This window comes from Dromiciops gliroides, chromosome 5, assembly GCF_019393635.1.
Source record: "Dromiciops gliroides isolate mDroGli1 chromosome 5, mDroGli1.pri, whole genome shotgun sequence".
NCBI classification, from domain to species: Eukaryota; Metazoa; Chordata; class Mammalia; order Microbiotheria; family Microbiotheriidae; genus Dromiciops; species Dromiciops gliroides.
The window spans coordinates 241,454,351-241,466,959 of NC_057865.1; the positions used below are offsets into that span (position 1 = coordinate 241,454,351).

At 37.1% G+C, this 12,609-nt stretch overlaps 1 protein-coding gene across 3 annotated transcripts in view; it reads left to right on the forward strand.

The window, feature by feature from the left end:
- FRS2 (fibroblast growth factor receptor substrate 2) overlaps positions 1 to 12,609 on the forward strand; it is a 127,213-nt gene that overhangs the window by 69,210 nt on the left and 45,394 nt on the right. For 2 of the 3 annotated variants that reach the window (XM_043967314.1, XM_043967312.1), the window contains one exon: positions 3,695 to 3,846. The exons of the other annotated variant lie outside the window; for it this stretch is intronic. The gene's annotated coding sequence lies outside the window, so the exon portion shown is untranslated. The remainder of the gene's footprint in view (positions 1 to 3,694; positions 3,847 to 12,609) is intronic. 3 annotated transcript variants of the gene reach the window in all.

Genomic DNA, 12,609 nt, shown 5'->3' on the forward strand with positions numbered 1-12,609 from the left:
TATTGCTTGTATGTGTTCATAGATTTTTTTGAGTGATTAAAAACTCTGAATGCTTTATTTATAAGTTACATAAACATGTAATTGGCCTCTCTTTAGAGAAGTTGCTGGTGTTTTCAATCTTGAAGTACTAGATTCATTTGTCCTTTGAGTGGGATCAGGTTTTACCATTGGAGAGAAAAGCTGGTAAAATGCCTTGATAGTAGTTTATATCTCATTCTTTAACCCCCAAATGATGGATTTTATCAGACTGTACCACTTTATGGTTTTGCAGAGAACTTTGTTTTCACCTTTTTGGACATAACTAACTCTTAGAGTGGAAGATTTGCTCCAATTTGCATTTTTGTTGTGTTGGGTTTCTTGTGATGAAATAGAAGAAGGAGAATTTTCCACATCCTCTTTTAGGAGCCCTCCATCTCACCTCTGATTTTTTTACTTACTAAATCTCTAGTAAAGTTTTTCATCGAAGTTAACATTGCTTTGACTACTCATATTGCCATTGCCTCAAACTTTTGATTTTTATCTTCAGTTGCTGGTTAAGGGAATCCAGAATTTTAATTTTGCTTTTGTTTTTCAAATTCATTTTAAAATTAAAAAAAAAAAACCTTTCAATTGGGCCATGTGGCATTCCTTTATGGCATCCCTAATTTTTATTATCAGAGAATCATTGAACAGGATTATTTTTTCCAAGAAATCTTGAATGATCTTGGGGACACCTTGCTGTAAAAGAGCTTATGAGGTTTAATTTTGTTCTACCAAACCAAATATCTCTTCCAAAGCATCAACAATATCTTGCTTTTTTGTGGTACTAGAACGTAGGGTGCTACTCAGGCCCTGTCTGCAACCCATTGCCATCCCTCTCCTCCCTGCAGCTGTTTCTTTCACTCTTGAAACAGTGATAACATATAAACTACAGCAAACACCAAACCAGTGGTATCCCCAGAGCCCATTTCCATAGCATTTCTGGTCTCCTGTTAGGACTTCTTCAGGAACATAGCAGTCGGAGGGCACATGAAGTCCCTGTATTGCCATTACCCTAGCTGTCATTCCCTTACTTTGCCATTGTCTCCCCCCACCTTCATTCTGTGACTCTGATGGTGTTGGACTTTGAGGAGCTTGTTGTGAATATTATTATTGTGAAAGGATGATAGACAGTATGTTCAGTATTCTCTCATAAAACAGAGAGAAGTAATGAGAGGTAAAATCTTTTTTTTTTAATTTTTTCACATATAAGGTATTTTATTTTTTCTGTTACATGTAAAGATAGTTCTCAACTTTTGTTTATACAAGCTTTACAATTTTAGATTTTTCTCCCTCCCCTCCCTCCCCCCTCCCCTAGACAGCAGGTAATCTGATATAGGTTATATATATATATATATATATATATATATATATATATATATATATATATACACACATATATATATACATATACATAGATATATAGACATTTATACACACACATATATATACACATAATAACATTAATCCTATTTCTGCATTAGTCCTGTTATAAGAGAAAAAAATCAGAGCAATGATGAAAAACCTCAAAATAGAAAAAAAAAACCAACAGCACCAAAAACAAAAGAAATAGTATGGTTCATTCAGCATCTATACTCCACAGTTCTTTTTTTTTTTTTCCTTGGATTTGGAGATCCTCTTCTATCATGAGTTCCCTGGAACTCTTCTGTACTATTGCATTGATGAGAAGAATATAGTCCATCACAGTAGATCAACACTCCATGTTGATGATACTGTGTACAATGTTCATGAAAGGTAAAATCTAACGAAAGCTCATAAGATATCCAAATACACAAAGTCATCTCAAGGGAAATTGTCGATATAAATAAAAGGAATACAAAGAGAAGAAAAGTGGAATAGATTTTAAAAACATTTTAACAATAGTTATTTTCTCATGTACTTTTAGAGAAAGCAGAAATGGCACTAAAGAGAATAAAAATGGGGAAAGTTGCCAGATTCAACCAAGTTTTAAAAAGACAAGATACGGATTAGAGCTGATTCAATTAGGGCTTTGAGGGACTAAAAGACAGCATTTGAAAAAGCAGAAGATAACACAGGTATGAGCAAAATCTTGGACCTTTTTAACACAAGAGAAAAATGACCAAGTGAGTACTATACCTACTGACATATATGCCTGTTCTCTCATCTATAAAAAATATTTGAGTCTTTTAAAAAAGATAATATTTTATTTTTTTCAATTTCATGTAGAGACAAATTTTAATGTATATTTTATTATTTTTTTTAATAAAAGTTTTTATTTAAAGTTTTGAGTTCCAAATTTTTTCCCTCCTTCCCTCCCCACTCCCTGATGTGGTAAGCAATCAGACATAGGTTGATTATACACTGCAATTACCATTACCATATTAGTAATTTTGTATAAACAAACTTGAATAAAAAAAAATGAAAGAAAGTAAAATTGAGCATGTTTCAGTCTGTTCAGTTCATATCAGTTCTTTCTTTGGAAGTGGATAGCATGCTTCATCTTTAGTCCTTTGGGATTGTCTTGGATCATTGTATCGCTGAGAATAGTTAAGTCATTTGTAGTTCTTCATCAAACAGTATTGCTGTTTCTGTGCACAGTGTTCTCCTGGTTCTGCTCACTTCACTGTACATCAATTCATATAAATCTTTCCGGGCCTTTCTGAAGTCATCCTGCTTGTCATTTCTTATAACACAACAATATTCCATCACCATCATATACTACAACTTGTTTAGCCATTCCCCAATTGATGGACATTCTTTTGATTTCCAATTCTTAGCCACCACAAAAAGAGCTACTATAAATATTTTTGTACAGATAGGTCTTTTTTTCTTTTGGGGGATATAAACCTAGCAGTGGTTATCGTTGGATCAAAGGGTATGCAGTTTTCATTGTTCCAAATTGTTCTTCAGAATCGTTAGATCCATTCACAACTCCACCAGTAGTGGGTTAGGGTCCCAGTTTTCCCACATTTACTCCAACATCCAATATTTTCCTTTTTTGTTGTTTGCCATTGTGATAGGTGTGGGGTGATACCTCTGAGTTTTAGTTTGCATTTCTTTTCAGAGTCATTTATACATGAATTGAGGACTTGGTCAATGAAGGTATTAGTCATTCAGCGCTGTATTCAACACTGGACCACATCTTTCACATTTCACAATTAACTGAAAAATGTAACATATATAAGATCTCACTTTTCCTAATTTTTGACAATAACGCAAAAATATATGAGTTGGTAGAACAAAACTAAACCTCATAGACCATTTTACAGCAGGGGGTCTCCAATATCACCCAAGATTCCTTGGGAGAAATAGCCCTGTTCAGTGAACCTTTTTTTTTTTTTAAAGTGAGGGGATTGGGGTTAAGTGACTTGCCCAAGGTCACACAGCTAGTAAGTGTTAACTGTCTGGGGCCGGATTTGAACTCAGGTACTCCTGACTCCAGGGCCGGTGCTCTAGCTACTGCGCCACCTAGATGCCCTGTGAACATTTGATAATAAAAATTTGGGGTTCCACAAAACAAGGAAATGTATGCTTACCACTGTCATTGAGGAAATGTAATGCATAATACATTTCAGAAAGGGATTTCCTGTGGCTGGTGAGATCACCAAGGTGTTTGTTTGTTTGGAGGTTTTTTTGGTGAGGCAGTTGGGGTTAAGTGACTTGCCCAGGGTCACTAAGGTGTTCTTTTTTGCAGATGACTTTGTGCCAACTACATCAAGCCCCAGAACATTTCAGTCTCCTGAAAGAGATCTGTAATCGCTAAGGAATTTGTCTTGTCCATCCACACAGGAAAGACCCAACGGATGAAAAAAAATTTGTCGCTCAGATTTCAACTCGCATCTGGAGGTACATCCTTTAGAATAATCCATTAGTGGTATATGTGGTGTAGACAGTAGTAGGACTGGACAGCTAATGGGTTCAGAGTTGAGCAGGAAGATGAGATGGTTGGATTGCTTTCAGAAAATTGCAAAGCTCTTTAACCGACCCTAGTTTTTCATGAAAGCAAAGGGCTGTTTTTTTCAATACTAACATTTTACAAGTTGTTATATGGCAGTGGGACATGGAGAGTACCAGTGCCTCTGGAGAATGAATACCACACAGACGGCAGTGGAGTGGGGCGTGGTGGGCTTGACTAGACAGCAACATAGAACAAACAGGGCACTTTGAAGAAAAATAGGATTAAAGGTTGTCTTCAAGAAATTATATGACAGGAAGAGAAGGTGGTCTGGTCACATGGCAATAGCAAGGGGTGAACATTGAACAGCCACAGTGCTCCACTTCTACCCTCATGCAGTTAGGAGGAAGTGAAAAAGCATTCTAAGATGTTGTGTGGATCCTCCCTCCCCTCCTTGCCATGATGAACTTGGGGAGGGCATAGAAAAGCATTATGCAGTGGGCACCCTGGCATTTTGATCTGTATCCTTGGAGGGAACGCCAGAATCATTGAGATCACAGATCCCGTTGAGTATTTGAGACTATTTTGAAAGATGTGTTTCTAATGAGTAGAAAATTTACAAAGTGATTGAGTAAAAATCCTGTGAAATACTTAGGGACTTGCTATCATGACTTACCAAAACAACTCTAGAATAACTTAATTTTTTTTTTTTGCTTTTACCTTATGTTATTTGTTAGATAACTTAAATTTGGAGTAAAATTTGTCAAATATTTTGCTTGTACATGGGTATCTAATGAAGCAGAGGAATGTATTTTTACTGGCTAAGTCTGTGGATTAGAAGTTACTTAACTTTCGACTTTTAGAAATGTTTTCAGTGTTCAGAAATTGGTTACTTTACAGGAACAGGATCATTAGCTATAGATGTGATTTCTTAGGGTGTTTTAGAGTTTAAAGTTTTATTTTTTAATCTTTGGATAAAGTTATTCTTTTGATAGTTGTTGTAGGACTTTAAAAAAGGTGCAGTGATTTTAGCTTTTTTTTTTGTTTTGTTTTGTTTCATTTTATATAATTTTCCAGAGTACTGGAATTAAGCTGGCTTAATTTTATTCTAGTCAGCCCTTTGCTTTAGATTTTTCAAAACAAGCTCAGAATAGGTTGAAACTCTACACAAATTGCTGCCACAGGACAAAAGTGCTGATCAAGTTAAATCAACCCCTGTAATGTGTATTGAAAAGAAAACCTCTCCTCTCTACCCCCCAATTTGAAGAACAAGCATTTTAGTTGCCAGCCAGAGCTGACTTTAAATGGACCAGCTGTCTGTATTAGGAGGATAGGGTTGCTAAGGTTACCATGGCTGTTTGAAGAAGAATGCAGCTGAGATGGCAAGTTCTTGATGTGTGAGCTGAGGGAAGGAATTTAGTGTGATCATGCATCAGCCTTCCTAATCACATGCTCACAGAGCACTGTGTGGGCGGCATGTAAAAACTACAAGTCTGCACTGGGGCTTGTGTGTGGTTACAATAATTTTGTTTTTGTGGGAGCCAGAGGGTTTATAGTTTAGATCGAAAATGCCAAAGTTGTGTGAGTGTTTTTTGTTTTTAAAGGATCCTTCTGAGATATAAAAAATTGAGCTAAATCTGTTATTGTACATAATGGGCAAATAAATAATTATTTTTAAAAAGTATGCTTACCCTTGTTAATTTTGTTATGATACAAGATTATTCTTTCACTTTTTTCCCTTCATGGTCACTCAAACTTATTAACATTTCTTTGCATTTCCTGAAGTAATCATATTTTCCATATAGTAGTTATGATTGTATTGAATACATAGACACCAAGTTATATTAGGCAGGGTTCTGAAAGAAGTGGAGTTAGACTCTTTCATTTCTTCTCCTCCTCCTTCTCAGTTTTTTTCTTGGGGCTTTGAGGATTAAGTGACTTGCCCCGGGTCACATAGCTAGTAAGTGTCAAGTGTCTGAGGCTGGATTTGAACTCAGATTCTCCTGAATCCAGATCCAATGGTTTATCCACTGTGCCACCTTGCTGCCCCTCTTTCATTTCTTCTTTTGAAATCTCCCCTTTCCCGAGGAGATCTTATCTGAGAAAGGTACATTGGGGCTTTTTTCTCTGAAGCCTCCAAGTGGAGATCTGGCATCACATCTGAGAAATAAATGGCTCATTCGGTGAAACTAACTTCATTAAGAGAAAGGTAAAGAAGGTAGAAATCATTTTATGCATGTGAAACATTATTTAGTTTTTTACCAGAGACATAATTGCCAGCTTGGGAAATGCCTGTTTACATATTATTTTATCTATATTTGACCCTTTTTCTTTTTTGTTTTCCAAAATCCAGTGAAGCTTTGTTGGTCACAAATGAGACTTTAATTGGCTGTCGAGTATGTAAGAAACAAATATTTTGAACACTGGCAACAATGCCCTTCACTAAAATGAAATTGATTTCGCAGAAAGCAAACAGGTTATCTCTGGTAGTAGTTATCAATTTAACTTGGTATAGTTAAATGCAAGATTTTAAAAAGTGAAAATTTTTAAAATCCGGTTTTTGGCCTTTATGGTTTCAGTATCATCCCAATTGTTTAACATTTTTGTTAAGTGTCAAGATTAATTTGGTTTTTCACTTTGGCATCTTGCAATAAAGTGCAGTCAAATCAGTAAGCATTTATTAAGCACCTACCATGTGCCAAGTCCTGGGCTAAGCACTTTGAGATATAAAGAAAGGCAAAAAATAGGCCCTGTTATCAAGGAGCTCATGATCCACTCAAGGAGATGATATGAAAGCAAATTATTTACAAAGAAGGTAGCTACAGAGTAAATGAGATACAGCATCAGAATGAAGGCACTAGATTAAATAAAGTGAAGGATAACTTTTCAAATAAGCATATATTCTGTTATTTTTAATGGTTTTAGTGAACAGATGTTAGAAATAGTTGCAAAGTTATAATTGAAGTGAGTGAGAGATGTATTTCCAAGAAACACTGATGTAAAAGTAAATGCTCTATCCAGATTGTTTTAAACTGGTAATGCTCAGATATCATGGAATAGGAGTTAAGGAGATCTGGCGCCTAGGTGTCGCAATCGATAGAGCACTGGATTTGAAGTCAGGAAGACCCAGGTTAAAATTCTACCTCAGACACACCTAGCTGTGTGATCCTGGGCAAGCCACTTAACCTTTGTGAGTCTCAGTTTCTTTATAAAAGAGGGGTGGTCATAGCACCTACCTTACAGGACCAAATGAAATAACACGTAAGACACTTTGCAAGTCTTAAAATACAATGATGACAGTGATAATAACAATAACAACAAGCATTTATATATCATTTTATGGTTTGCAAAGCTATCATCATCAATTAATTATTCTGCTGTCTTTGCCACTAAAGAGTTGTTATCTTTAGGGGCCGGCCCCACTTCTTTTCCCTCACCCCCAATCGCACAGTTCTTAGGCCTTTGTTAATAGAGGTTCCTCAATTTACAAAACAGTTGTTCACAAAGTTTGTGGGAAACTCAGAGCCAATAGGTGCCTGGTCCTTTTCAGAACCAGGAAAAACAAATGTGAGAGACATGGCCTTTAATAGGAAAAGGAATGGGCATTTGGGGTTTTAATCATCATATTGCCCAGTGCCCCCTCTTGACAAGTTAAGAAAGACTTGATACTGTTTCTCTCGTCTTCAGGCTAGGGAGTTTGAAAGTCAAGTGAAGCTGCCCATTCTGAATGTTAACATACCTTCCTTCCCTTTGTCAATCTTCTAGCTCTTCTGTAGCGCCTGTGCACAATATCCCCATGTCCCTCCAATGTAGTGCATTTGGATTTGAGGTTATACATGTGTGAGTCTCTCCAAGTTGCATATTTATTATGTCAATGTATGTGTCACATCTATTACTTTGGAGACTGTCATGGTCGTAGAGCTACTGAATGGTTGGCTCTGAAATAAGAACTGCAAATACAGTTTTGGACATGGCTGAGGTAAGAACTTTGTTCCACTTGACCAGGCAATTTTGTTACCAGGTTGTTTTTAGTGGGGGCCAGAAAAGAGAAGGGGACTAAGGAAAGAAACGAAGGATCTCCCCAAAGGAGAAGAGAACAGAAAGAAGACCTGAAGAAATTACATACAAACAGGAAAGTTTCTAAAGTTACATGTTAACATAGTCCAGCATAACTGTTTCATGAACAGTCCACCCCTTCTGCCCTTTAATGTGTATAGAAATGCCCCAATTATTTAGTATTTCTTAAATTTGGAATTTTTTTTAAAGGGAAAAAAAACCATTGTAGAAATCCGCTTTTTTTTTTTTTTTTTTTTTTTAGTGAGGCAGTTGGGGTTAAGTGACTTGCCCAGGGTCACACAGCTAGTAAGTGTTAAGTGTCTGAGGCCGGATTTGAACTCAGGTACTCCTGACTCCAGGGCCAGTGCTCTATCCACTGCGCCATCTAGCTGCCCCGGAAATCCGCTTTATAAAAGCTGCTACTTTCCCTTGATACCTTCTACCCACTTGTCATTATAGGGAAGCATTTCCAGTAATTTTTTTTGATCTGTGAGGCCTAGGCAGGCCATGCTAAATTCATAGCTGCCTCTGCAGGAGCCGCATTAAAGCACTAAACCTTATGGAAGGGTTCTTAACACTCAGGTCGCTCAGTCTTTCTCATTTCTGCTGCTCACTACTTGTTTCTCATTTGTTCTGACTGTTGATAGTGGTTTGATTCTTTAAACTTTGATTTAATTACTTAGTTTCACTCACCATTTGATTGTGGCTTTAAATATTGGTATTTGTCTTCAATCTTGGCTGTTGTCTAGGTTCCATACCCTTCATTCCACCTGCAAATACTTTTCCCTTTGGTTAGGCTTCCATTTTCTTTTCTTTTTCTTTTTTTTGGTTTGTTTTTTGGTGAGGCAATTGGGGTTAAGTGACTTGCCCAGGGTCACACAGCTAGTAAGTGTTAAGTGTCTGAAGCCAGATTTGAACTCAGGTCCTCCTGACTCCAGGGCCGGTGCTCTATCCACTGCGCCATCCAGCTGCCCCTTAGGCTTCCATTTTCTTTGAGCTGCTTGGGACTTCCCTGTCTCAAGGGAACCGGGTATTTTCATGAGTTACCTGAATTTCCCAAACCAGATCACGTCCTCTATCCATAGGTGTCCCACTGGGTTGTACCTTAGGCACTTGCCTCTTCTCTGTTTATACTGCTTCACTTGGTGATCATCAGATTTCCCTGTCCTGAATCTTGCATCTCTAACTGCTTTTCAGGCATTTTAACCTGGATATCCATTAGACATCTTAAGCTAAATATGCCCTAAACAGAGCTCATCATTTCCTCAGAACCCTTTCCTCCTACCTCCCTACCTGAGGAGGCTTTCTCAACTCCTCAGTGTCTCTCTCATCAGCTCATCCATGTGCCTTTGATCCAATCTGTTGCCAAGGTCTGCTGATTTCACCTTTGCAGCATATCTCGAGTACTCTCCTTTCTCTTCTCTGACACTGCCACTACTCTAGTGCAGACCTTCTCACACCTGAACTATTGCAATAGCCTGCTGGTTGGGTCTGCCTTCCTCAGATTTCTCCCCACTTCAATCCATCCTCCATCAAGCTGCCAAAGTGATTTTCCTAAAGTGCAAGTCTCAGCTCCCATACTCAACTCCAGTGGCTCCTCATCCCCTCCAGGATCAAATATAAAGCCCTCTATTTGGCATTCAAAGCCCCCCTTTTTTTTTTTTTTTGGCGGGGCAATGGGGGTTAAGTGACTTGCCCAGGGTCACACAGCTAGTTAAGTGTCAGGTGTCCAAGGCTGGATTTGAACTCAGGTCCTCCTGAATCCAGGGCCAGTGCTTTATCCACTGCGCCGCCTAGCTGCCCATTCAAAGCCCTTTTTAACTTAGCGCTTTCCTGTCTTTCTGCTCCCCTTATACCTTACTTCCCAATACAAACACTTCAATCCAGTGGGGGTATTGACTTCTTGCTGGCGTGACAAATTTTTATTATTCTACATACCTTATAAGTCAATAAGAATGCCTATCATGTAGATGGTAGAAATATCTCTATACTACGTATTTAACTACTTTTTGTCCCCAGACTTAAACTTTTTCCTGTATTATTTAAAAGTAATCAAATGGATAACTCATGGCTTATATCTGGTAAAACTAGCACCTAAGTAGAAATGTATTACAGTTTTATCATGACACTGATCTATTTGTATTAGATTCTAGCAGTGATCCTAGTACCAAAGTGACACTTGAATCTTTTCCAGTTCAATTTTTTGCTGGGATAGATTTTATTTAAATTTGAAAGATTTAAATCATTATTAAGAGAGTCAGTTTAATTTTTTCCTACCAAAAATTGAACATTTTCACAACTCAGAGGTAGGTGTCTTTTATAGAAAATATAAACTGTCCTTGGCATTGAGTTACTTTTGCTTTTCAGAGTGTTAAACGTGAAGTCTGATTGATGGTTTGGTTGTTTTATTACCACAGTTAACTGAAGCACATACTTATGAAACTATTGGACATTATGCATCAGATCAGTCCTGGACATTTGCTGCACTGTAATATGAAGACAATAGCCATTATCCACAGAAATTTACATTGTGATATTTCCTTCAGCCAAAAGACATTTAATTGTCTAATAAAAAGCTATTTTATGGATAGAGCACCAGCCCTGGAGTCAGGAGAACCTGAGTTCAAATCCGAGCTCAGACACTTAATTAACACTTACTAGCTGTGTGACCCTGGGCAAGTCACTTAACCCCAATTGCCTCACCAAAAAGGAAAAAAAAAAAAGCTATTTTAGAATTATTTATTTTTAATTAATTTTAATTTTTTTATTGTGAACTAGAGACCATCGACAAACAAGGGTTTCCATGTATTAAGACAAGAAAAAGAAGATTTGGAATTGCTTTTCTATCAGAGTGTGTGTGTGTGTGTGTGTGTGTGTGTGAGTGTGTAATTTAACGTGGTAAGTTGCCCTACAACAAAAACAAATTTGTATGGTATTGAAATGTATGTCATATTTTATACTTACAGGTATAGAACATATATTCTATACCTGTAATATAATATATTCTATATATATGCATCATATATTCTATACCTATAATATAATATATTCTATACTTCTTCAAGAGTTTGGAGTCATGCTCCAGTATTGTGCTCAGTTTATAAGACATCTTCCTGGTTTCTCTCACTTCATTCTGTATCATTTTATTATATGTTTTCCTGAAGTGTCTCTGAATCTGTCCCTTTCATAATTTCTTACCGTGCAATAATCATTACATTCTTGTACTATAATTTGTTTAAGCATTCCCCAACCAGTAGGCAAACCCCTTTGTTTCTACTTCTTTGTTAAAACAAAAATTGATACGGTTATTTATGTGAGTCTTCTTCATCTTCCTTTAACTCTTAGTGTATTATGTGATTTTTATTCTTTATGTTGTTTCTATGATCTGTTTATCATTTTTCTCAAACTGAATCAATCCTGATATGAATTGAAACTAGTTGCTGTAGCCTCTTAGCCAATTTTTTTCATCATTTCTGCTTATGCTGATTGGATTATATTTGCTTATGGTTTTTTCCCTTTGATTTATCTCTCATTTAGTTATCAGGACCATATTTGTCTTTTATGGAAAGAGTTTGATGGGATACCATTTCCCCCTGTTTTTGCTAGCAACTCATGTTAAATTAGAGTTAATTGTTATTTGAATGTTTGGTATAATTTACCTTTAAATCCACCTGGGCATAGAATATTTTTTCCCCTATTGGAGTTCATTTATGGATTGTTCAATTTTGTTTTCAGAGATTGAATTGTTTAAACTCTTTATTTCTTATTCTGTTCATCAAGGTATTTTATAGTTTTGCAAATACTCATCCATTTTTTTTCTGGCATTATAATTGGGCAAAATGTTGTTCAGTCATGTCCACCTCTTCATGACCCCATTTAGGATTTTTTTTGGCAAGGATACTGTAGTGGGTTTTTTGTTGTTGTTGTTGTTTTTTTGTGGGGCAATGGGGGTTAAGTGACTTGCCCAGGGTCACACAGCTATTAAGTGTCAAGTGTCTGAGGCTGGATTTGAACTCAGGTACTCCTGAATCCAGAGGCGGTGCTTTATCCACTGCACCACCTAGCTGCCCCCGATACTGTAGTGTTTTAATGTTTTCTTTCTTCAGCTCATTTTACAGATGAGAAAACTGAGGGTTAAGTGACTTGCTTAGGATCACACAGCTAATGAGTGTCTGAGGCTGAATTTAAACTCATTTCTTTCTGACTCCAGGCCTGGTGCTCCATCCTCTGCACCACCAAGAAGCCCCTGGGATATAAACAAACAATTTTCAAAAGAAGAAATATGATCAGTCAACAGCTATGTGAAAAAATGCTTCAAATCACTAATAATATGAGAAATATAAATTAAATCAATTCTTTGCTTCTACCTCACACGCATCCGATTGACAAAGATGGTGGAAATGGAAAATTACAATTATTAACAGGGGGGCAGTGGATAAAGCACCGGCCCTGGATTCAGGAGGACCTGAGTTCAAATCTAACCTTAGACACTTGACACTTACTAGCTGTGTGACCCTGGGCAAGTCACTTAATTCTCCCATAGCCCTGCCCCCCCCTCCCAAATTATTTACAGGGATAACACAGTAATACATTGTTGGTAGTGATATGAGTTGCTTCTGCAAGTCTGAAAATCAATTTGAAACTAAGTACAGAAAGTC